Below are 25,007 nucleotides of genomic sequence, written 5' to 3' on the forward strand. Positions count from 1 at the left end.
TGAGGGGCTACACTGGATTGGTCATGTTTTAAGGGATATTGGGGGGGGCTACACTGAGTTGGCCATAATTTAAAGGGTATTGTTGGACTACACTGTTTTAGTCATGTTTTAAGTGGTATTTTGGGACTACACTGCAATAGTCGATGTTTTAAGTGGTATTGTGGGGCTACACTGGGTTAGTAATGTTTTAAGGGGGTATTGTGGGGCTACACTGGGTTTTTCATGTTTAAGGGGTATTTTGGGGTTTCACTGGGTTAGCCAAGTTTTAAGGGATATTGCCGGACTACACTTGGTTACCCTTGTTTTAAGGGAATTTGTGGGGGTACACTGGTTTAGTCATGTTTTAAGGGGTATTGCGGCGCTACACTGGATAAGTAATGTTTTAAGGGGTATTGTGGGGTATACTAGGTTAGTCATGTTTTAAGGGGTATTGTGGGGGTACACTGGGTTGGTCATCTTCTATAGGGGATTGTGGGGCTACACTGTTTTAGTCATGTTTTAAGGGGTATTCTGGAGCTACACTGGGTCAGTCATGTTTTAAGGGGTATTTTTGGGCTACACTGGATTAATAATGTTTTAAGGGGTATTGTGGGTGCACACTTGGTTAATAATGTTTAAGGGGTATTGTGGTGCTACACTGAGGATGTCATGTTTTAAGGGGTATTGTGGGGTTACACTGGGTTAGCCAAGTTTTAAGGGATATTGTTGGGCTACACTTGGTTACCCTTGTTTTAAGGGATTTTATGGGGTACACTGGGTTAGTCATGTTTTAAGGGTATTGCGGAACTACACTGGGTTAATCATGTTTTAAGGGGTAGTGTGGGGGTACACTGGGTTAGTCATGTTTTAAGGGGTATTTTGGGACAACACTGGGTGACCCTTGTTTTAAGGGGTATTGTGGGGCTACACTGCGTTCGTCATGTTTTAAGGGTATTGTGGGGCTACACTGGATTAGTCATGTTTTAAGGGGTATTGTTGGGCTACACTGGATTAGCCTTGTTTTAAGGGGTATTGTGGGGCTATACTGGGTTAGTCATGTTTTAAGGGGGATTTTGGGGCTACACTGAATTAGTCATGTTTAAGTGGTATTGTGGGACTACACTGGGCTAGTCATGTTTTAAGGGGTATTGTGGGACTACACTGGATTAGTCATGTTTTAAGGGTATTGTGGGACTACACTGGATTAGCCTTGTTTTAAGGGGTATTTTGGGGTACACTGGATTAGTAATGTTTTAAGGGGTATTGTGGGGCTACACTGGATTAATCATGTTTTAAGGGGTATTGTGGGGTTACAATTAAGGATTGAAGTATTACGTGCAGATATGAAGGAAGAATATATAAAATTGTTATTCTCAAGAAAAACAGCTCCATGATTAGTCATATTGATTTTCAAGGATCCCTACATAGTGAAAATGCAGGTTGGTTCAAATCAGTCCCAGGTGCTCCCCCACCCCAAAGTATTGTGGGGAGACAATATGGGATCAAAGTGTGACATAAGTGTTGATAGGGATTTTTTTTTTTAGATTATTCATCTCACCAACAGAAGAGTAATGATTAGTCATGTTAATATGCAATTATTTACACGCAGTTCAAATTCAAGTTTGTTCAAGTCAGGGGCCCTAATGGTAGGGTGGGACCACGATAGGAGATAAACGTTTTATATGAGAATATGCAGACACTTAATTTAAAGGATTTTTTTCAAGAGGAGCAGGGCCACATTAAATATATCTAAATGCAAATGCTCCCAAGTTGTGTTGATTCAATGTTCCCATTTCCCAGTGTGGGGGAGGGGGGGGGGGGCATTGTTTTTTGTCCTGGATATAGGTCTCTGCATAATTCTAATTTAACTTTTGAATAGTGAGTTATAAGACCCCCATTTTTCATATTTCCATTCTTTGTGACAAGACCTTTTTATGGCAGAGTTTGTTTGTGACCTTGACCTTAGAGATTGGTCTCCTTTTCAGAAAACTCAAATGTTTCCTGACGTTTCTCAGAAAAAAATCATGCTTGTTTTCTATATACATGTAGATATCCTTTGGCAAGACCTTAGAGAAAAACTTATTGTTAAGAAAACCTAACCTACTCAATATTTCCTAATATCAGTTAAGATAGAGCTTTCTTATTTTCTTCATACTTGTAGATATCGTATGGAAAGACGTTTCATTTCAAAGAATGATATCTGACTTTGTGACCTTAACTTTCTCCACAATAACAAGGTCATATTATCACATTATTTTTGTATTGCTATCGAGGCATCCCCATGTTGTGTGAATTCAAGTTGGTTTTGTCATGATCCTTTGGGGCTAAATTTGGGTCGACTATATGACAAAAAGGCTTAGAAAGAAACCCATAACAGCTTAACAACAACAGGGTCAGGGTGACTCAGGTGAGCGATGTGTGTCATGGTGCCTCTTGTTTATGGAGAAAAGGGGTCAATTAAAATTATTCAGTAAATTACGTAGATCTATTTAAATGTATTAATTACAGGATGGGAATGTTTATATCCAAAATGATGTAACTCTTGTAATATGTATTATGTAAAAATGAATGTAAATTCAATGATTGCTACTTTCCAGTTTCTCTAGCTTTATACTGTATGTTTGATTTCAGATTGTATTCCTAAAGACCCCGACCCTCCACATCATGGACACACTAGGACTCAGCACTCAGCTAAAAGTACGACAATGTTCTCAATGTCAGAGGGACACTGAATTTTACTGTAACACATGTAAACGTGATCTGTGTTTACAGTGTAAAAAGAAACATGTTACAGAAAATAACACCAAATATCACAATGTAGTGTTCTATATAACTCGTCATACCGAGAGGAGTTTTACCACGCAGTGTAAACTACGACAGTGTTCTCAATGTCAGGGGGACACTGAGTTCTACTGCAACACATGTAAACGTGATCTGTGTTTACAGTGTAAAGAGAAACATGTCAATGATCTAGATACCATATACCATGATGTTGTGATTTACCGTGAGAAGTTTAATTGTTTCCCTTTACGAAAGACTTGTGTCAGACATCCAAAGAGAAAATACAGAATGTTCTGTGATCAGTGTAACTATTCCGTGTGTAAGCGCTGTACAGACCACAGAACACACACGCTGGTGGATCTTAGAACAGCCTATCAAACAAAGCGACAACAACACAGAGAAATCATTGACAACATCAGAAGTGAGACTCTCTATAACTGTCGTGTTCTCCTGGCAGGAATCCAAACTGATATCCAAACTTGTCCCCCACAAATCTGTCACCGTCAATCACAGATGTCAACAAAAGCCCAGAGACTGAAGGATCTGATTGACACTGTGGTATGTGATGTTAAAACAAGATACCGAGGTTTATTGATTGATAGAATACAACAACAGAAGAGAAAAATGAACAGACAACTTGTTCACCTACAGAACTATGAAGACAGATATGAACAATCAGCAAACAGAGCGGTACAATTCCTCTTGTTTATAAAGACCAGTCGTGTCCCCCAGATAAAGAACAGTCCTAGTCAGTTATTGAGTGTCATCACAGAAATCCAAATGACAACAGGAAAACGACAAGTAGGAATAGACGAGTGTGTGAAACTGATGTCCACACCTGTATTACACACGTCTGTCTGTGTGACAGGTGTTTTTTTACGGTGTGTATCACATATCTCGTGTGATGTCAGACCGGGTCTGGGTCTCTGATGATTATAACAATCTCATCTTGACAGACACAACAGGAGACACTATACACCGTGTGACAGATATAGGATGGTATAGAGGACACACAGTGAACAGTTCTGGTGAACTGATTTATATAGACAGTAAACTTAACATCAACAAACTATGTACAGACAATAAAACAGTCACCAGACTGATACACAGAACATCACCATGGAGACCACAGTGTGTGTACTGCTCCCCGTCCACTGGAGATCTGATGGTGGGGATGGATAACACTGATACAAAGACAGGCAAGGTAACCCGGTACAACAGTAGTGGTCAACACATCCTGACCATAGAACACGACAACACAGGTCACACGCTGTATAGTCGTCCTCTCTATATCAGAGAGAACAATAACGGTGATATCATTGTGTCTGACTACATTAATTCTAACCGTGGTGTTGTAGTGGTGACAGAGCGCGGGGGCAGACATCGATTCTCCTACACAGGACCTCCATCAGGATCATCACTACGACCATGGGGAATCTGTACAGACGCGCTGTCACACATCCTGGTGTGTGATGTTAACACCGACACAGTACAGATGATTGACAAGGACGGTCACTTCCTGTCTCTGTTACTGACACCACACGGGATAAACATACCATACAGCCTGAACTATGATGATAAAACTCACCTTCTCTGGGTCGGATCATGGTACACCAACACAGTGTCTGTATATAGATATCTACAGAGGAGGTACTCTCTGACTGGTAAGTACTAGTAGTACTGTAGTTTATTGTACTATATCAGTCAATATAAAAACACATGTTAATTACAGTGTGGGATATGATTAGATGCATTGTTTAGTTTTAATTACAGTGTGGGTTATAATTAGAGGTAGTGTTTAGTTTTAATTACAGTGTGGGTTATAATTAGAGGTAGTGTTTAGTTTTATAATTACAGTGTGGGTTATAATTAGAGGTAGTGTTTAGTTTTAATTACAGTGTGGGTTATAATTAGAGGTAGTGTTTAGTTTTAATTACAGTGTGGGTTATAATTAGAGGTAGTGTTTAGTTTTATAATTACAGTGTGTGTTATAATTAGAGGTGGTGCTTAGTTTTGTAATTACAGTGTGGTTTATAAATAGATGCAGTGTTTAGTTGTAATTACAGTGAATGTTATAATTAGAGGTAGTGTTTAGTTTTAATTACAGTGAGGGTTATAATTAGAGGTAGTGTTTAGTTTTAATTACAGTGTGAGTTATAAATAGAGCTAGTGTTTAGTTTTAATTACAGTGTGGGTTATAATTAGAGACAGTGTTTAGTTTGAATTACAGTCTGGGTCATAATTAGGGGTAGTGTTTAGTTTTAATTACAGTGTGGGTTATAATTAGAGGTAGTGTTTAGTTTTAATTACAGTGTGGGTTATAATTAGAGGTGGTGCTTAGTTTTGTAATTACAGTGTGGTTTATAAATAGATGCAGTGTTTAGTTGTAATTACAGTGAATGTTATAATTAGAGGTAGTGTTTAGTTTTAATTACAGTCAGGGTTATAATTAGAGGTAGTGTTTAGTTTTAATTACAGTGTGAGTTATAAATAGAGCTAGTGTTTAGTTTTAATTACAGTGTGGGTTATAATTAGAGACAGTGTTTAGTTTGAATTACAGTCTGGGTCATAATTAGGGGTAGTGTTTAGTTTTAATTACAGTCTGGGTTATAATTAGAGGTAGTGTTTAGTTTTAATTACAGTGTGGGTTATAATTAGAGGTAGTGTTTAGTTTTAATTACAATATGTGATAATTAGAGGTAGCGTTTAGCATTGTAATTACAGTGTGGGTTATAAATAGAGGTAGTGTTAGTTGTATTTACAGTGTATGTTATAATTAGAGGTACTGTTTAGTTTTAATTACATCGTGGGTTATAATTAGAGGTAGTGTTTAGTTTTAATTACAGTGTGGGTTATAATTAGAGGTAGTGTTTAGTTTTGTAATTACGGTGTGGGTTATAAATAGAAGTATATTGTTTAGTTTTAATTACAGTGTGGATTATAATTGGTGGTAGTGTTTAGTTTTAATTACAGTGTGGGTTATAATTAGAGGTAGTGTTTAGTTTTAATTACTGTGTGGGTTATAATTAGAGGTAGTGTTTAGTTTTAATTACAGTTTGTGTTATAATTAGAGATAGTGTTTAGTTTTAATTACAGTGTGAGCTGTAATGGAAAACACCCGTCCGGTTTGGTTTTTCATTTTATGACGATGAGGTATCGGTGGTTAACTGTGCGTTTGAGACGCTTGAATCCACGGTAAACAAAGCGCGAAGCAAGTGATCGTCGACATGCCACAGCGTTGTTCTGTGCCGCTCTGTAGTAATTATGGTGGACATCAGTTCCCAAAAGACAAATATAAACGTTTTCAGTGGATTGTTGCAATCAAAAGAATTGATCCGAAATCAAAAAAGTTGTGGGAGCCTAAGAATGCAGATGTTGTTTGCCACCTTCACTTCTGCGAAAGTGATTACAGGGACACGTCAGGTTAGAAGCCATAATATCGATCATTATCAATGTAAAACACATTTTATAAACTTAATGATGATATTTGTCTTCCGTTTTTATTCATATTCAATTTGAGTTTCAATTTGATGTCATAAATACAGGCCAAGTAATTGCTTCTTGTTGCGTGTTGGAAATTTTGATAAAAGGGCTCATCACTTATAAATTCTGGCTATATACTAGAGCTTCCTTCCTCTATTTCTTAGAACAAGTCAGTCTTCTTAACAATAAAGTCAGTTCAGATGATGCAATTCCTAGCCTGTATTGTATTAATGATTTCATATTGCTTGTATGTACATACAAGTGCAAGAACTTTGAATTACATTGCATTTATTTGATTTGCATGTGTTCGTGTTGCTTTCTGTTTTCTTTTATATTTCAGAATGACGAAGGGAATGGTAATGACAGGCAAGTGATATTATAATAATCTTGCTAAGATAACCAAATAACCTTACATAAAGTGTATGTAAAGCAAAGAATAGTCCTAACAATAAATATTCAGCAATATTAGTGTTGGAATAATTTAATTACCAACAATAATCAGTTATCTTTTGACTTTTTAAAGATTAAAGCATTAACAATTCACTTTTTAGTCACAAAATGTATGACATAGATGGAAGGGGACACTGTACCTTAATGTTTTCATTCATAATATCATTTGTATGCCAGGTTTTACGATTAGCATATTCAAAAGTTGAAATATATTTAAATAAACCCTACCCCATTTTGCCTTTGCAGACCAAAAAAAAATAAATGTTTTTAAACTTTATCCAATCAAAAACATGAATTAAGTGATTTAAAATATGCCTTTTAATTCATGTATTTATTTTTTTGGTAACAAGCTCATAACAAAAAATGAAAAAGTCTTTCAAAAATTAAGAAAATTGAAAGAGCAAACCATCATCTTGCTATAAGGATAATGAAATTTTGTTTTCAGCTGACCGCCTTCGCCTTAAAGAAGATGCTGTTCCTTCCATTCTGATCCCTGGGGAGGAAGTTTCTGGCCCAAGCCCAAGACAGTTAAGATTTAAGAGGAGAAACCAACCATTGGAGGAACCTGACATTATGGCCATGGGTATAATGATGATACTTTAGTGCTTGTTGTGTCACATGCACAGACATAAAGGAATCTTTAAGTCTGCATTTAGCCATATCCACTGCATGTAAAACAATGCTTTGATAGGCCATTTAACTATTATGTCACAATGTAAAAGTCCACAAATATATGCAATGTCAGAAATTTGCTGATAGGGCATTTAAGTTATGTTAGGTTAAGTCCAAAAGGGAAAAAAGAACATACACCACATCAAAAGAACTGAAAAACATTCTGTACTTTCAGTTAAAGATTTAAGCGAGGTACTGTATTGGTAAGACACGTGAAATCTCCACCTATTTTTACTTGTACATGTATATTACAGGTGTACAGCAAGAAGTGGTTATAGATCATACAGTAAAGACTGGGCAGGCTGATCAAACACCAACAGAAATCCAGGATCTAGGGAAAAATTTGTGCAAAATCCCTTTGCTATGAAATGTTCCATTGAAAATTTTAAAGATCATGCAGATGCTGTTTCGTATTACACTGGTTTCAGTAATTACGATCAGTTTATGATATTTTATCACTGTCTTGGTCCATGTGTAAATGAATTAGATTACAAATGTGTAACTTTAGAACCAAGGGATCAACTTTTTTTAACTTTGATGAAATTGAGACAGGCTAAAGAGGATTTTGAATTGTCACTTTTCTTTCAAGTTTCAGTGTCAACTGTATCTAGGATTGTAACAACCTGGATACATTTTTTGTATTTCCAGTTAAAGGAAATGAACATATGGCCATCACAAGACACAGTTCAAGATTTTATGCCTTCAAATTTTGCAGAGAAGTTTGCAAACGCTAGGGTTATACTGAATGCCACCGAAATACCAGTTGAGAAGCCGTCAGACGTCAATGCTCAGTCCATCACTTGGTCAAATTATAAGCATAGAAATACTATAAAGGCAATGATTGGAGTGACTCCCAGAGGGGCTGTGTCATATGTTTCCGATGCTTATGGTGGGTCTGCAAGTGATAGAATGATTATTGAAAGATCTGATTTATTGAAAGATGGTATGTTTGAGAAAGGCGACAGCATCATGGCTGATCGAGGCATCATGGTACAAGATCTCTTTGCTAACAAGGATGTTCAAGTAAATACTCCAACATTTTTGAAAGGTAAATCCCAACTTGAAGCCCATGAAGTAGTACATGATCGACGTGTAGCTTCAAAACGCATACATGTAGAAAGGGTCATTGGTCTGGCAAAACGTTTTAAAATTCTAAAGAATGAACTTAGTCACAGCAAAATTCAGCTTGGATCCCGAATCATTTATATCTGCTTTGTGCTAAGCAATTTTAGAAGGTCAATTATAGATAAATTTGCATAAGTTGTGATTATATTAAAGCAAAAGAGGCTAAATGATGATGTGCAGTTTTAAACAGATTTTCTCAATTCATATCATTTCTTGTGAATTAATCACATTTTATGTTGATCAGTCCTCGACAATTGGTTTTATTGAATTCATACATATATGAATAATATATATATGAAGGTAGTGACACTAACATTTACTTATCTAAATATAATTCATATAAGATATGCTTGTTAGCATTGTAAGATATTCACCATCATAAAATTTCTCTCTATTCTGATATTTACTCAGTTTGAAAATACTGATCCAAGCTATTGCCTTGGTTAATATTTTTAAATTTAGAATATATCACACCATATTGCCATAATGAAAAGTCCAAAATTTCAGATTACATATTGGGGGCAATTTTATTAGGCAATCTGAAGTGTTCCCGCCAATACTTCACAACATGTAGTCAATTTTATGGAAATATATTGTTTCATTTGTAGCATACATTTAAGTAGTACAGAAGGAGGTGGTTTCAAAGTAAGGCCAATTCAACCTAATTAGTAGATTATCATCTGGGGTAAAAAAAAAATGGGGCGGGTGGGAGAATATAATTTTTTAATTTTTATTTCCTGAGAAAAAAAAATTAATGAAAACAGACATCACACAAAGTGTTAATCAAGTAAGGAATTCAAAGATTCCTTGGTAGAATATATATATATATATAAAACAACATTCTGTGACTTTAATCATTCACTCATGTCACTGGGAAGCAAGTTTGTTTGAAATCATAATTTTTGCATTAAAAAAATCGGGATGGGCCCTTTTTTGAGGGGCGGGCGGGGATGATAATCTATCAATTAACTTTAATTGGCCTAATTTGCAATCATTTATAAATTTGAGGCAATGGAAGGTCTGTAATGTTTTGTATAAAACGACTCCAGTTTTGGTATAAGGCACATTTCACAGTATTCTCTGTTGATTTCAATAATTTCTACAAATAGTGACTTTAGTGTATACACAATAAAATAACAAAATTGTCTGCCACTTATATACAGTTGTCCCTGAATTTGATCATAGTAATTGGAAGATATTTTCAGCTTGATTTCCCCACCCACTACCTCTAAATAAGTGAAATATTCCATTGTGTTTGTGTTGATTTCTTGTTTCCGCCCTTTATAAGGACATTTCACCTCTATTATATATTTATCATCTATAACGCCATCTGGTGTTGCACCTAGAAATGGCATTTTTGAACAAATGAATAAACCATTCTCATGAACTCTTATGTTGTGGTTATCTTCAAATTTTTTGATAGCTTTTTTTTCATATGATTTTCCGTGAGTGACTGCAGGGGTGGTGAGGCTCTTGATAGATATCAATGATTTACAAAGCTTCTGTTTGTTACGTCTGTCTGTCATTCTTGAAATCTGCCCAAAATTTGAAGCTGTGATTCTCCACATTCTCTCTGCAAACCATCTCTTATTTATAGATTGTCCCCTTGTTTCTTTTTCAATACTTGACACCTCTGATTCAGTTACCTGTGCAATGAAAGGGAGAAAAAATCTAGAAAAGGCTTTAATCATAAATCGTCATACTATATATGTCTGATCTTAGTTGATAGGTAATACATGAAGCTATTTTTATATATAATTGATGTCATGTACTTATATAGTTTTATACAGTTCTGCGGCAAGCAAAAATTCATTTAGCCATAAAGTCCCATCTCCAAATTATTTTATGATTTTGAAAGTACCTGTAATGCTTTATCCACCCAGTATTCTGTGAAAGGCAGTGATAAGTAGTGGTGGTCATGAATTGCAGACTGAAAATAAGTAAAATTTTATTATACTGTATGAAAACTGTACACATTATATATGCACATTATTTCAAAGATAAGATTAAGACTAGATAAACATGAAATGTAGGCAAAGTTATAGTTAGGTTTAAAAACATATTGGTCATATGCGAAGGTCAACAAAAACATGCAAAACCCAATGTGATATATTAAGTAATGGCAAAGTGAAATAAAAAAAAAAAAGTCAAGGTCACAAATTTTGTGAGAAAGAAGAAAGATTTTATTTTACATATGAAGCCCCATCACTTGGCATTCAAAAGACAAACTGACCAAAAAGCTAAATGCCCTGATGTATTATTAATTACATTCAAGGTCACACTCCATGGTGAATCTAAATTAAATAAGTATTGACTTTTCAAAATTTGTAAGTCACCTTCAAATCTGCTCTCTCATAAAGATAACGAAATGCAATGTCTTCAGAAGTATTTGATGTATAGTTGATTAATAGGTTTCTGACCCGGTCTTGCATGCCCTCTACATTCCTAAACTTTTCTGGTCGTGGGTCATCCAAATGAACGGCTGATTTTCTCTTCCCAATTGTAATTTTTTCAACTTTGACTGGAGATCCTGAATGCATGAAAAAGAACATGAATTTGTTAATTGTACATCCCAATTTTATATAATATGACACATTGTATATATCAACAAAGATGGAAAAGTTGACTCAAATTTGAATTTTCTACTTTTATGTAATTATATGCTGTTGTCCATGCATATTTTTATATTCCAACCTTTATGGGATGCCTTTGGCTTGTTGAACATCATCAAATTTTCTGTACATGATTTCTGCATCGCCACTTCACCATTCTCAATAAAATTTTCAAGCATAATCATGCAAGCAGCTAGGTGCTTGCATGTACCATTTGGGCCTTTCCCTGCAGGGCATTCACAGTGTGAGTTTAGCACATCTCCAGATTCTTTCTCCAGCCTTAGTTTATAGCTGTATGTGACCTGTAATAACCTTTCAAATTAGACAGTGATTTCTTTGAAGTATTCAGTGATTTGGTTTGAAATATACATGTATATATTTTTTAAATGACCAAACTACACATACATGTACATGTTTTTCAGTGTCATACTGCTGACTATTTATTCATATACCCCGAAATATTTATTTGGAAATATCTACTAAAATATTCTTGATTAAAGCAAAAACTTGATAAAGCGTATACCATGTTTAAATATCAAATTGCGTTGAATAAAATTTTTGATAATTACCTTATTTTTCATGGCTGCACTGACTATTCCAGTAAAAAATACATCATTTTCAATGATAACTGAGCATGCCAAAACTCTCTCGGATTGGTACAATAGTTCCCCATTCTTAACTGCCTTGATATCACATGCCGCTTCATTATCTCCTGAAATATGATATAGCATATATTTATTCATGACAAAAGTGAATCATAATACATGCATGTACAGCACAGGCACTTGTTTCTGTAAATAACTTATGTGTTATTATTATTATACAGAGGTCGTAAGTTATTTACAGAAACAAGTGCCTGTGCTGTACCGGGTGTATAAAATGATGTTTATTTAAGCATAATAATTTCTTCAAGGGTAAGGAAGGACCTCTCTCCTGAATTGAAAAAAAAAGTATTTATTTTCCATAATTTTTGCATATGATATGCAGATAACCATGGACTTTATTTAACACTACCCCCCCCCCCCCCCCCCATAATTTAGCAACTACCACCTGGAAAAAAAAATTCAGATCTGTGTATGTTCATTTCACTAGTTATTTTATCATTTGCAAGGAATGAATTGAATGAGATATAATATGGAGAAAAACGAAAACTATCATTGCTTTCAATGCATAAATACCGGCAAGTCTATGGAGAAAATAGGCTTCTATCTGTTCCCTTGTAATAGAAGGTAGTAATTTCCTGTGCTCTGAATTGAGTTGTTGGAATCCTGTTGTAGGCCAGTTTACGTCCAAAGGATCTGGTAACAGAACAGGTGGCTGCTGGAAATTGGCATTTCTGTCATATGCTTCTAATCTGAAACGGGCAAATACATCATTCAAGATGATAGACTAAGAGTACATTACATACATGTATGTAGCATTTTAAGGAATGATGGGAACTTTATGACAAGTTTAACCTTTAAGACAGTAAATGTTCAGGTTTGATCCCCTGAAGATTTATGAATGCTGACAGAATATACAATAAAGGCTTTATATACAGAATGAGACTCAAGCATAGTCATGCTGTTGATTAAAATTCCTATATTGATAAATAAAACAAAGATTCTGATAACCCAAATATAGCAGCCAAAGAAGTATGTAGACCACACTCTGAGAAGTCAAGCAATATCCCGTGCGAATATCTTTTTCGAGATGAAATGCGTACTAGTATGTAATCACACCAGATCTAGTTATCGTGACTATATGCTAACACAGCCTAACTTTACAGGGTTTTTTTAAATGAAACTTTTCGGTAAAACAGCAGAAGAAAGAAGTTAAATGTACCGTCTAACTAAATCTATCTTCCTTCCTTGCGTCGTGGCGTTTCTACAGGCAAGCTCCTTCTTCAACTGCACCACCGTCAGTGCGAAATAGCGGTTCGCCATATTGTTTACATTTGATTCAAGCGTTCAGCTAACCACCGATAAAAATCAAGCGTCTGGGAGTGAACGTTTTCCATTAGACATAGTGATTAATATTAATTACAGTGTGGGTTATAAATTTATAGAGGTAGTGTTTAGTTTTAATTACAGATTGTGTTATAATTAGAGGTAATGTTTAGTGTTAATTACAATGTGTGCTGTAATTAGAGGTAATGTTTAATTTTCATTAATGTGTTATAATTAGAAGTAGTGTTTAGTTTTAATTACAGTGTGGGCTATAATTAGAGGTAGTATATAGTGTTAATTACAGTGTGGGTTATAATTAGAAGTAGTGATTAGTTTTAATTACAGTGCAGGATATAAATAGTGGTAATTAATGTTCAGTTTTAATTACAATGTGTTTTAATTGTAGGTTGTGCTTAGTTTTAATTAGAGGGTGGGTTATAATTAAATTTAGTGTTTAGTTTTATTTACAGTGTGGTTTACAATCAGAGTTACTTTTAATCATGCTCCCAGAAAAATTCCAGGATCATTGTTTAGAATTCTTTGTTTTCTTCAGCTAAATTTATGAATTTAAGAATGATAAAAATCATTATTTTTCACAGCTGCCAAGAATGTAAATATCAGTGATGTCAACACAGCTCTGGCTTGTGACATGTTGTATATTTCTGTAAAATGTTGTGTATTTCTGTAAAATGTTGTGTATTTCTGTAGAATGGCGTTAATTTCTGCAGCAGGTGTGGACAAAATCTACATTGTGTACTGTTTGACATTTAACATGTACATTACACCCAGTCTCTGTGTTGAATAGGTCTCATGATTTTAGGGGTTCTATAGCTTACAGATCTGATTAATGAGTAAATTCACAGATTTTGATGAATGCCCCCCCCCCTCCAAAAACACTGATTGTTGTCAAATACTAATGTTAGAGTGTTCCTACTGGTTATTTCAAAATGAAAGTGTTCATGTGACTTTAAATGTAGATTTATCAAAGAGTTGTGCCACTTGCATTAGAAATTGTGTAATCAAGTATGGTACTTGAAACAAGATTTCTTATTGATCTCTTGATTTTGCCCCTTATATATATATATATATATATATATATATATATATATATATACACCCAAGGTTCAAAATCATTTATGCAGCAGTGCTAATTTTCACTATATGATTCATTGAATAATACAATTTTTAGCGGGTGCACAGTATTATCAGTATACTGGTGTACCAGTATTTTTCTGGAGTCGGTATATACTGTGGTACAGGAGGCAAACTATCCCTATATATTCAAATCTGATAGCTATAAACAAAAATATAAAATTGAATTAAAATAAAAAAATATATATATAACAAAAAATTATTAAAGAATTTGTGTACGCAGTGACTCACTTTGTTAGGTCATCTGAGTTAAGTCAGGTGACTTTTTGCAAATATGATTGTCGTCGGCCGTCATGGGTCGTCCGTCATTCGTTAACGATTGAACATTTTTAACTTCTTGATAACTACCAGTCCAATTCTTTTTTAAATTTGGTATTAAGCAGCTTTGGGACAAGGGGGACATAAGTTGTAAATCTTAGGACTCCAGCATCCCTGGGGTTTTTGGGTAGGGCAAAAACTTTACAAAAAACTAAATGTATGGAAATGTAGAGCAGGAAGGCTTCAATCAAAGTTGTAAATTTCATGATTCCCAGGGTAGGCCAGCGGTTCTGACGGCAGGGTGGGGCCAAACTTACTATGTAGAGTTTATGTGCAAAACACTTAAATAACATCTTCTTTAGTGCTATTGATACTAAATTAAAACTAATTGGATATCTAGAAAGAACAAGTAGTCCTTTACTATTATTGTAAATTTGATAATCCAGGGGTAGGGGTTTTAGTATCAGGGTGGGGCCAATATTGTCAGGTATTAAATGTGTGAACAATAGACATTTTTAACTTCTTCTTGATAACTATAATTCCGATTTTTTCCCCTCAAAATTTGGTATGAAGCATCTTAGAAAAAAGGGAGACATAAATTGTAAATTTCAGGATTTCTGGACTCCTGGGGCCTTGGGGGCAGGACAAAAACTGCCCAAAATTGACCCTTTTTCAAAATCTTTTTCTAGAACGGCACATGTTTAAGTAAAACTAAATGCACTAAGATGTAAAGCAGGAAGGCATCTACCAAAATTGTCAATTTCTTGATCCCCAGGGTAGGGATTTTGACCCCAGGGTGGGTCTAATCTTAGTATTATAGTGTTTATATATATATGTAAGTTTGCTGATACTGTATAAAACTGTATAAAATCTGCATACCAAGGAATAGCAGAAAAAAGATGAACAAAAAATGGTAAATTTCACAACCCAGGGTTTTTATTCTAGGATGGGTCCAAATTAGTCTTAATTATATTTTAATGTTTTAATCTTAATACACCTATTATATTATATGAAGCATTTCATCAGTGTATGCACTGATGAGGGCATTGAAGTTGTAAGAACACATCTTGTTTTATACTTTTGCTGAATGTTAAAATTTTGCTTGCTGCTTAGATATTCAGAGTAGGATTTTTTTTCTAGATTTCATGTAGCCTTTGGGAGTATATAGTGATTATTTTTCACGGGGGGGGGGGGGGGGGGAGGGGGGGAGGGGGGGGGGGGATATCGTTTTTGTCCTTTCTGTCATTCTGCCTGAAACTTTAACCTTGCTTTTGAATAATAAGTGATAGAGCTTTGATATTTCACATGAGTATTCCTTGTGACAAAACCTTTCCATGGGTACCAACATTTTGGACCCCTTGACCTTGGAGTTTGACCTACTTTTTGAAAACTTTAACCTTGCTAACAACTTTTAAACAGTAAGAGATAGAGCTTTAATATTTTACATGAGTATTCCTTGTGACAAGACCTTTCCGTGGGTACCAACATTTTTGACCCCGTCGCCTTGACCTTGGAGTTTAACCTACTTTTTGAAAACTTTAACTTTGCAAATAACTTTTGAACAGTAAGTGATAGAGATTTGATATTTCACATGAGTATTCCTTTTGACAAGACCTTTCCGTGGGTACAAACATTTTTGACCCTGTGATGTTGAAAATGGAGTTTGACCTACTTTTTGAAAACTTTAACCTTGCTAATAACTTTTAAACAGTAAGAGATAGTGCTTTAATATTTCACATGAGTATTCCTTGTTACAAGACCTTTCCGTTGGTATTGAACTTTTGACCTTGACATTTGAGCTACTTTTTAATTATTTTTTTACATTGGTCATAACTTCTAAATGGTAAAGATTAGAGCTTTCATATTGTACATGAGCATTTCTTTTGACAAGATCTTTTTACTGGTACCAAGATGTTTGCTATTGTGACCTTGGCCATCTTCGGAATTGGCCATTATTGGGGGCATTTGTGTTTCACAAACACATCTTGTTCATTTTGCCACCATCACCCTTATTGCGTTTCCACATTATAGTAAATTGACACTTCGGTCCAGTGACATTTAGGCCCAAATGTCAAAAATAACAACATTCATGGATCAATTTCTTTGGTTTTTATATATCGTCACTTCGGTCCAGACGTTTCAGCCCATTTTTTTTTAACTGAGACATGTCGGCCCATTGTATGATTCATTATTCTGCTTTATATATCACACACATTACTTTTTAAAACAGCATCATAGTATTTATAATGAAAGTTAAAGTCTCACCTGACATCTTTCTTGTTCTAACAGCAGCTAAGGAATGATAAGCAACGAAATTATATGGATTGGATATCAAATGGCTTCTTTCAAACTTCTTATAGTTTGCTCCCCATACTTATCTGGGGGTATACAAAGGTGTGTGCCAAACCGCGCATGTATTGGTTGCGTTTGGGTTTTAATATTTAGGTGACTGTTAAGACCTGTGGGCCTCTTGTTAGTTAACATGAACTTAAGTGAGGTTTTCTGATCACCCGTTCTCTGTCATATATCAGTCCGTCTCTAAACTTTACACATTTTCAACCTCGTCTCCAGAACCACTGGGTTTCAATCAAACTTAGTACAGAACAGCCTTGGGTAAATGGGATCCAAACATGTGGAAATGAAAGGAATAAGTTTGCAGTTAGGTTTTTAGCTCACCTTAGCTGAAAACTCTCGTGAACTTTTCTGATCACCTGTTGTCCGTCGTTTGTCTGCCTGTCCGTCTGTTTAAACTTTATACATTTTGGATTTTTTTTCCAGAGCCGCTAGGCCAATTTCAAGCAAACTTGGCCAAAAGCATCCTTGTGTGAAGGGCTTTCAGGTTTGTACTAATGAAGGGCCATGTCCTTTTCAAAGGGGGAGATAATCACAAAAATGCAGAAATAAGGTGGGGCCATTTAAAAATCTTCTCAAGAACCACTGGGCCAGAAAAGCTGATATTTACTGGAATGCTTCCTGGCATAGTGCAGATTCAAGTTTGTTAAAATTATGGACCCTGGGAGGTTGGATTGGGCCACAATATGGGATCAAAATTTTACATGCAAATATTTTGGAAAAATATTTTAAAATCTTCTCAAAAACTACTGGGACAGGAAAGTAGAAATTTATATGAAAGCTTCCTGACCTTGGGCAGATTCTAGTTTGTAAAAAGCATGGTCCCCGGGGCAGGATTGGGCCACAAGGGGGGAGGGGGTCAAAGTTTTACATAGAAATAAATAGTAAAAATGTTTAAAAATCTCAAAAACTACTAGACCAAGAGAGTGGAAATTTAGATGAATGCTTCCTATTTAGTAACATGGTGCAGATTGAAATTTGTTGAAATTATGGCCCCGAGGGTAAACTGTGGTGACAATAGGGGATCGAAGTTAATTTACACACACACACAAACACACAATATATATGTATATACATATATAGAGAGAGAGAAAATCATTAAAAATCTTCTTCTGAAAAATCACTGGGCCAGAAAAGTTTACATTCACATGAAAGCTTCCTGACATAGTCCAGATTCAATTTTGAAAAAAAAATCATGGCCGTGGGAGTAGGTTGGGGCCACAATAGTAGGGCTGCAACGGGTACCCAGATTAACCAAAAACCGTGCGGGTTGTGTTGTTTGGGTTGGGTTCGGTTCCATTTTTTTTTTTGTATTTCGGTTCGGGTTTGCTTTTTAAAATAGAATCAATATTAGAAATCCGTTGAAACGAAATGTCGTCAAAATCCTAAAGGTGGCTATATTTTGACCAATGGTCAGATGATGGCATTTTGGACAGAACTATAAACAATGACAGTATGTAAGATATGTCAAACGCATTGAAAATACGCCACAGGTTCGACATCGTCAATAACAAAATATTGAAAACATGGAATGGAAACGAGAAGTGACAATACTGTGTCGAGTACAATGGTTGTCGAGTCTAAACCTCAGTCCACGTCCCCGAGTAATTATTGTATTAAAACAAGTTATGTAAACCAAAACTGATATATCCGAATCTGAATTTAAAAATTTAGAACCGACCCGACCTCAAATTTTTTGGATCTATGACAGCCCTACACAATAGGGATCAAAGTTTTACATGCATATATATAGGAAAAAATCTTAAAATATGAATCAATGTGAGTCCGGTAAGCCATGTTGCCCATGGGCTTCTTGTTCTTCACCAGATCAAAATCTGACTTTTGTTAGCATGTTTTTTTTAGGTTTGGAGGCTGATGTCAACTGTAGACAATGTTCTTTAGTTAAAGTCATTTAGATTTTCGGATTGTTGTGAAATCGGGAAGCAATGTTCCAAAGAAGTTTTTTGAAGTCTGATCTTTGTCCAATATGGGCGCTACAGCAAAAAGTTGTTACTAAAAATAGAGTTCAATTTGAAAAAGTTAAGTGAGATTATCTTTTGTGGTTAAATTTAGTTGCACTACCTCTGAGGAAAAATTCAATTATATATGAATGTCAAATTTTCTGGGCATGAGTTGTAAATTTGCAATATAAATAGAGAAATTCTGTTTCTTTATCATATAATCATATACAATTCAAGCACCTGAAGTTATTGTTCATTTTAGTTATTATTACATAATATTACATATATCAGTCGGTGCTCCAAGTTGCGAGTAAAACGGTCGCATTTGCGACCAGAAAATCAATTTTGCGACTAGAGATTATGATTAAGTCGCATTTTCGCGAGTGAAGAAAATTTGGGCAACCAGTAAAATTTTAGAATCGTGATCGGAAGTTTGAATAAATATTTTTAGTCTCGGTCAAAACAATCAAGATGGCGGGAAAACGAGGTTTAGAGCACTTTGGATTTATCAATAGTTAAAAACAGAAGCCTCAGCCTTGTACATGTAACAAAGAAATTCAAAAATCACACAGGGAAAGTTCTGCATCAAAAGATTGCGTAGCAATGTCTAAAGAGAAATGCAAAAGTAAAGGAAGAACCCCAGTCCTGAAATGGCGGAGGAAATTTTTGTGATGGCAAAATGTTTTGCAGAATTTGTGAGGCCAATAAGCCTGCAACGTCCACAATTTCTAGACATCCATTGTCCTATTTCGCCACGACCGAGTGTACATCTTTCAAACGTGGAAATGTGACTATTCACGGTAACAGTAAGAGACATGTTGTCCGTGACTGCATTATTAGCAGTAAGTCGATCGGGGCAACTGTTGCTGTTAATTTTCAAAGACAATCAAACTCGGGATGTAGTGTTTTTATTGATGCTGGTACTAATTGTTCAGCAAAAGATCCAACAAAACTAGGAGCTCTTAATCTTATTCGCATCACATGATAAGCAGTGAAGGCCCACTTATTGATAACTTTAAAGCAAATCCTTGTGTAGAATGCTGGGTTTCTTCTCCAGAAGCGTACTGTAAAATATACAGGATGGCCCTATGCAACACAACTTTTGTCAGAGTAAATTCTTGACTTGTTAGCATCCAGCTTTTTTACTTGCAAGATATTCATATTTAAAAAAAAAACCTTGTAAGTCTTATATTTACAAAAGCTTTTACTATGGCGAGTAGAAATTTTGAACATGGCGACTAGAAATTTGAAAATGGCGACCAGAAATATTTTTAGGTCGCCATAATGCGACCTGATAGCAGATGCGACTTGGAGCACTGTATCATGTTTTTTTATTAATCAATACAAGCCCTGCGGCAATATGTGATGTGTTTTTTTAGGTTACCTGAATTCATTCAGGTGACCTATTGCTATCTGTTTTTGTCCGTCGTCGTGCGTTAACATTTGAACATTTTCAGATTCTTCTCTGAAACCCCTGAACCAATTTTGGCATATAGCATCTGTGGGTGGAGGGGAACATAAATTGTGAAATTCGTGGTCCCTGCCCCCCTGGGGCCTGAGGGGTGGGGCAAAAACCATCAAAATGAGTGTAATTTTAAAAAATCTTCTTTACTCCTGGCCATCAAGAAGCCAAACTGTGGGTATAATTATAATGAGCGTTGAGCCCTCTACCAAAATTGTGAAATTCATGGCCCCTGGGGCAGGGGTTCTTGTGTTAGGGTGGGGCTCTATTGGTCATATAGTGAAAATGTAGAAATTCTTTGAAAATCTTCTTCTCTGTCTCTGGGTATTAATAGACAAACTAATAGCATGGTAATGATGAGCAAGGATGCCTCTTTATACCCCCCGCAACAAGTTGTGGGGGGGGGGGGGGGGGGGTATACTGGAATCGGGTTGTCCGTCCGTCCGTCTGTAGACGCAATGGTTTCCGGGCTCTAAAGCATTATTCTTTCCACCTACCGTCACCATATCATAAATATGGACTACCCATGGGATGAAGATGTTCCCCATCGATTTTGGGGTCAAATGGTCAAAGGTCACGCGCACTGGACATTGAAGTAGCAATAAGGTTTCCGGGCTCTAAAGCGTTATCCTTTCCACCTACAGTCACCATATCATACATATGGACTACCCATGGGATGAAGATGTTCCCTATTGATTTTGGGGTCAAAAGGTCAAAGGTCATGTGCACTGGACATCGAAGTAGCAACACTCAGAAAAAAGGTAGTTTATACCTATTACCAACACCCTTTGGGAGATTTGAGTAAGTGGGGGGTATTCTTAGTGAGCATTGCTCACAGTACCTCTTGTTAAAATTTTTTGAAATTCATGGCCCCTGGATCAGGGGTTCTGGTGCTAGGGTGGGGCTCTATAAGTCATATAGTGAAAATGCATTATTTCTTTGAAAATCTTCTTCTCTGTCCTTGGGTATTAATTAGACAAACCAATAGCATGGTTATGATGAACAAGGATGCCTCTTTCAAAATTGTGAAATTCATGGCCCCTTGGTCAGGGGTTCTGGTATTAGGGATGGGCCCTATTGATCATATAGTGAAAATGCATTTTATTTCTTTGAAAATCTTCTCCTCTGCTGCTGGGTATTAAGTAGACAAACTAATAGTATGATAATGATGATCAAGGATGCTTCTTTCAAAACTGAAATTTATGGCCCTTGGGTGAGGGGTTCTGGTGCAAAGGCGGGGCTGACCACATAGCTATTCAATGTTTCTTTCATCCAAAAGTAAAATTCTTATATTTAAACACAAACCTAATTCAAACATTGGAAGGTTGTTACATGATACTCAGGTGACCTATAAGGCCCCTGGGCCTTTTGTTTATATATATCGGCATTTTTACAAGACAAAAATCCGTCCCTGTATCCGAAAACAATCGTGTCCGCTCACGTTACCGATACGGAACTAACATTTTTTCCACTCGTCAAAACTCGTTTTGATAATTTACTTTAAAATTCTGCCTCCTTCAACACTAAGGCCATAACAAATCATAACAGTCCTCCAGATAACTACCACCAAATAAATCCCTACCCAAATTATTTACTCTAAATATTGCAACCCGGCCAATTGAGTCTTTGACCCATTTTTATGAAGAAATGCTATCGTCCTGAGAAAGGGAGAGGTCTATCCGAGAATTTGACAATTCACTGTTGTTTGTGCTTTGGTCATTTTTGTGCATTTTATATCCTTATTCATTTGACCTACTATTCGATCCGACACTTTGGATCTTGGGTGTTGTTGGTTTTGGTGTATTTTGTGAATATGAAGGTAAAACTTGATATATATAACTAATTACGGATGCGATCAACATTTTTGACTTGATTTAATATAATGCCCTTGGTTCAAGAATGGTGATTTCTGAATTTTCCAGTTAGATACATTGTCATCCCAATTGTCACTAAGAAATTTTGATTGCAAAGGGCAAAGGTCAACTGGAATACATTGTTAAGATTCATGTACAGCTAGTGATACATATGTAGCACTGTGTATTTGTAATGCAATAAGTGGGTACACTGGGCCCAGGAGAATATGTCATGTGCTACAAAATAAATCTTCTCACTATACAATTATTATTTTACAGTAGTGTGGATGTGAATTGAATTAAACTCCTACATGACCAGTATGAATTGATGCACAGTAATGATTTTTTGTTATAAATCAAGAAGAAAAAGCTACTGTCTGATCAAGTGAGCAATGTGACCCTTAGGCTTATGACCTTGAATCCTGTCATGTCATGTAATGTGTGATGAATGTGATTACATGATTGAATTTAAATGATTGATCAATCGTTAATTACATTAATCAATATAGAATTGATGTTGCCCGTGGTAGGCTAGGCCCAATTCTACAGGGTTATATGCTTACCCTCTGCCTCAGTTATAGAGAAAATTCAATAAGATTGCTAGTGATCACTTTTCTTTTGAAGTATTGATACTTGGATGACCGAGTTGGCTTTTGATGTAGGATATGTAATGAATTACCTTCTGTGTTTTTTATACCCTTAGACTATCCAGACAGTGAAGAAGAGGACACCAGAGAAGAATCTGACACTGATGACAAGGACGCCAGGGAAAAATCTGACTCTGATGACGAGGACGCCAGGGGGAAATCTGACACTGATGACGAGGACGCCAGGGGGAAATCTTACTCTGATGACGAGGACACCAGGGGAAAATCTGACTCTGATGACGAGGACGCATGGGGAAAATTTGACACTGAAGATAAGGATGCTAGCGGAAAATCTGACGCTGATGACAAGGACGCCAGGGGAAAATCTGACACTGATGACGAGGACGCCAGGGGGAAATCTTACTCTGATGACGAGGACACCAGTGGAAAATCTGACTCTCATGACGAGGACGCCAGGGGAAAATCTGATGATGAGGACGCCAGGGAAAAATCTGATGACGAGGATGCCAGGGGAAAATCTGATGACGAGGATGCCAGTGGAAAATCTTACTCTGATGACGAGAGTACCAGCAAAAAATCTGACCCTAAATCATTTTGGCAGCGGTGTATTCTGGTGTAGATGTACGAATTAATTGTTCTCAGTGATTACACATAATCTTAAAGTGAAATATGGCTTTGAAATTGTATCAAAATTTTAATATGAAAATGAACAAAACATCAATTTCAAATTTTAATGTGTTTTTACGCGTATTGAAACGCAACATTTTTAACTCTTGTATATATATACAAATGTAAATATTACCTCTTGAGAAAAGTGTTTCCTTGCAAATTTACAGAAATAACTTAATAATGTTATTTCATGTTTTACAGATGACATACGATTACCATTACCCTTCCTTCAGCCATTAAATCTGATCTACATTTCCTCATCTAGTGATGATGGACATTGATTACATTTCTCCATCTACTGATGGTGGACACTGATTACATTCCCTCATCTAGTGATGGAGGACATTGATTACATTTCCTCATCTAGTGATGGTGGACATTGATTACATTTCCTCATCTAGTGATGGTGGACACTGATTACATTTCCTCATCTAGTAATGGTGGACATCAATTACATTTTCTCAACTAGTGATGGTGGACATCGATTACATTTTCTCATCTAGTGATGTTGAATATTGATTACATTTCCTCATCTAGTGAAGGTGGACACTGATTACATTTCCACATCTAGTGATGGTGGACACTGATTACATTTCCTCATCTAGTAATGGTGGACATTGATTACATTTCCTCATCTAGTGATGGTGGACACTGATTACATTTTCATTTCAACTCGATGTGATGTATGGTCATTTTTAAGAAATATTAAATCATATATTTTCATAGAATTTTTATGTAATTTGTAAATTCATGACCAGAGATTATAACTCACTCCCGTTCGTTCTGTAATTATTCCTGATTTGAATGACAATTTCATTTTTTTCTAAACATGAAAATTGTGAAATCACACCCCCAAGAACTTATCTGTGAATCAAATAGTTCGCAATTACTTTTATATTATGATATAACGCAGTAAAATATATATCATTCCATAAAAACATTACATTTGGCCAAAAAGTAAATAAGATATATAGGAGTTTTCAGGGTAAAACTGTGACATAAAAATTAGGTCAAATGCTATATGTTGAAACTTTCATTTAGGACAATTAACAAACAAGTCCAACAACTTTTATTAACACATGGATTTTTGATGTTGATATGCCGTTACAGGGATAGACATTAACATCTCGGTTGTTGATGTTAATAGGTCGTTGATATGAGAGATGGTTGTTGATGTTAATAGGTCGTTGATGTGAGAGATGGTTGTTGGTGTTAATAGGTCGTTGATATGAGAGATGGTTGTTGGTGTTAATAGGTCGTTGATATGGGAGATGGTTGCTGGTGTTAATAGGTCGTTGATATGAGAGATGGTTGTTGGTGTTAATAGGTCGTTGATATGAGAGATGGTTGTTGGTGTTAATAGGTCGTTGATATGAGAGATGGTTGTTGGTGTTAATAGGTCGTTGATATGAGAGATGGTTGTTGGTGTTGATAGGTCGTTGATATGAGAGATGGTTGTTGGTGTTGATAGGTCGTTGATATGAGAGATGGTTGTTGGTATTGATAGGTCGTTGATATGAGAGATGGTTGTTGGTGTTGATAGGTCGTTGATATGAGAGATGGTTGTTGGTGTTGATAGGTCGTTGATATGAGAGATGGTTGTTGGTGTTAATAGGTCGTTGATATGAGAGATGGTTGCTGGTGTTAATAGGTCGTTGATAT

At 35.9% G+C, this 25,007-nt stretch overlaps 2 pseudogenes; one reads left to right on the forward strand and one right to left on the reverse strand.

The window, feature by feature from the left end:
* LOC125672948 (uncharacterized) overlaps positions 1-24,073 on the forward strand; it is a 47,033-nt pseudogene extending 22,960 nt beyond the window's left edge.
* On the reverse strand, positions 9,316-13,101 carry LOC130050810 (uncharacterized; annotated as a pseudogene).
* Positions 24,074-25,007: the final 934 nt, after the last annotated feature.

This window comes from Ostrea edulis, chromosome 10, assembly GCF_947568905.1.
Source record: "Ostrea edulis chromosome 10, xbOstEdul1.1, whole genome shotgun sequence".
Lineage (NCBI taxonomy): Eukaryota > Metazoa > Mollusca > Bivalvia > Ostreida > Ostreidae > Ostrea > Ostrea edulis.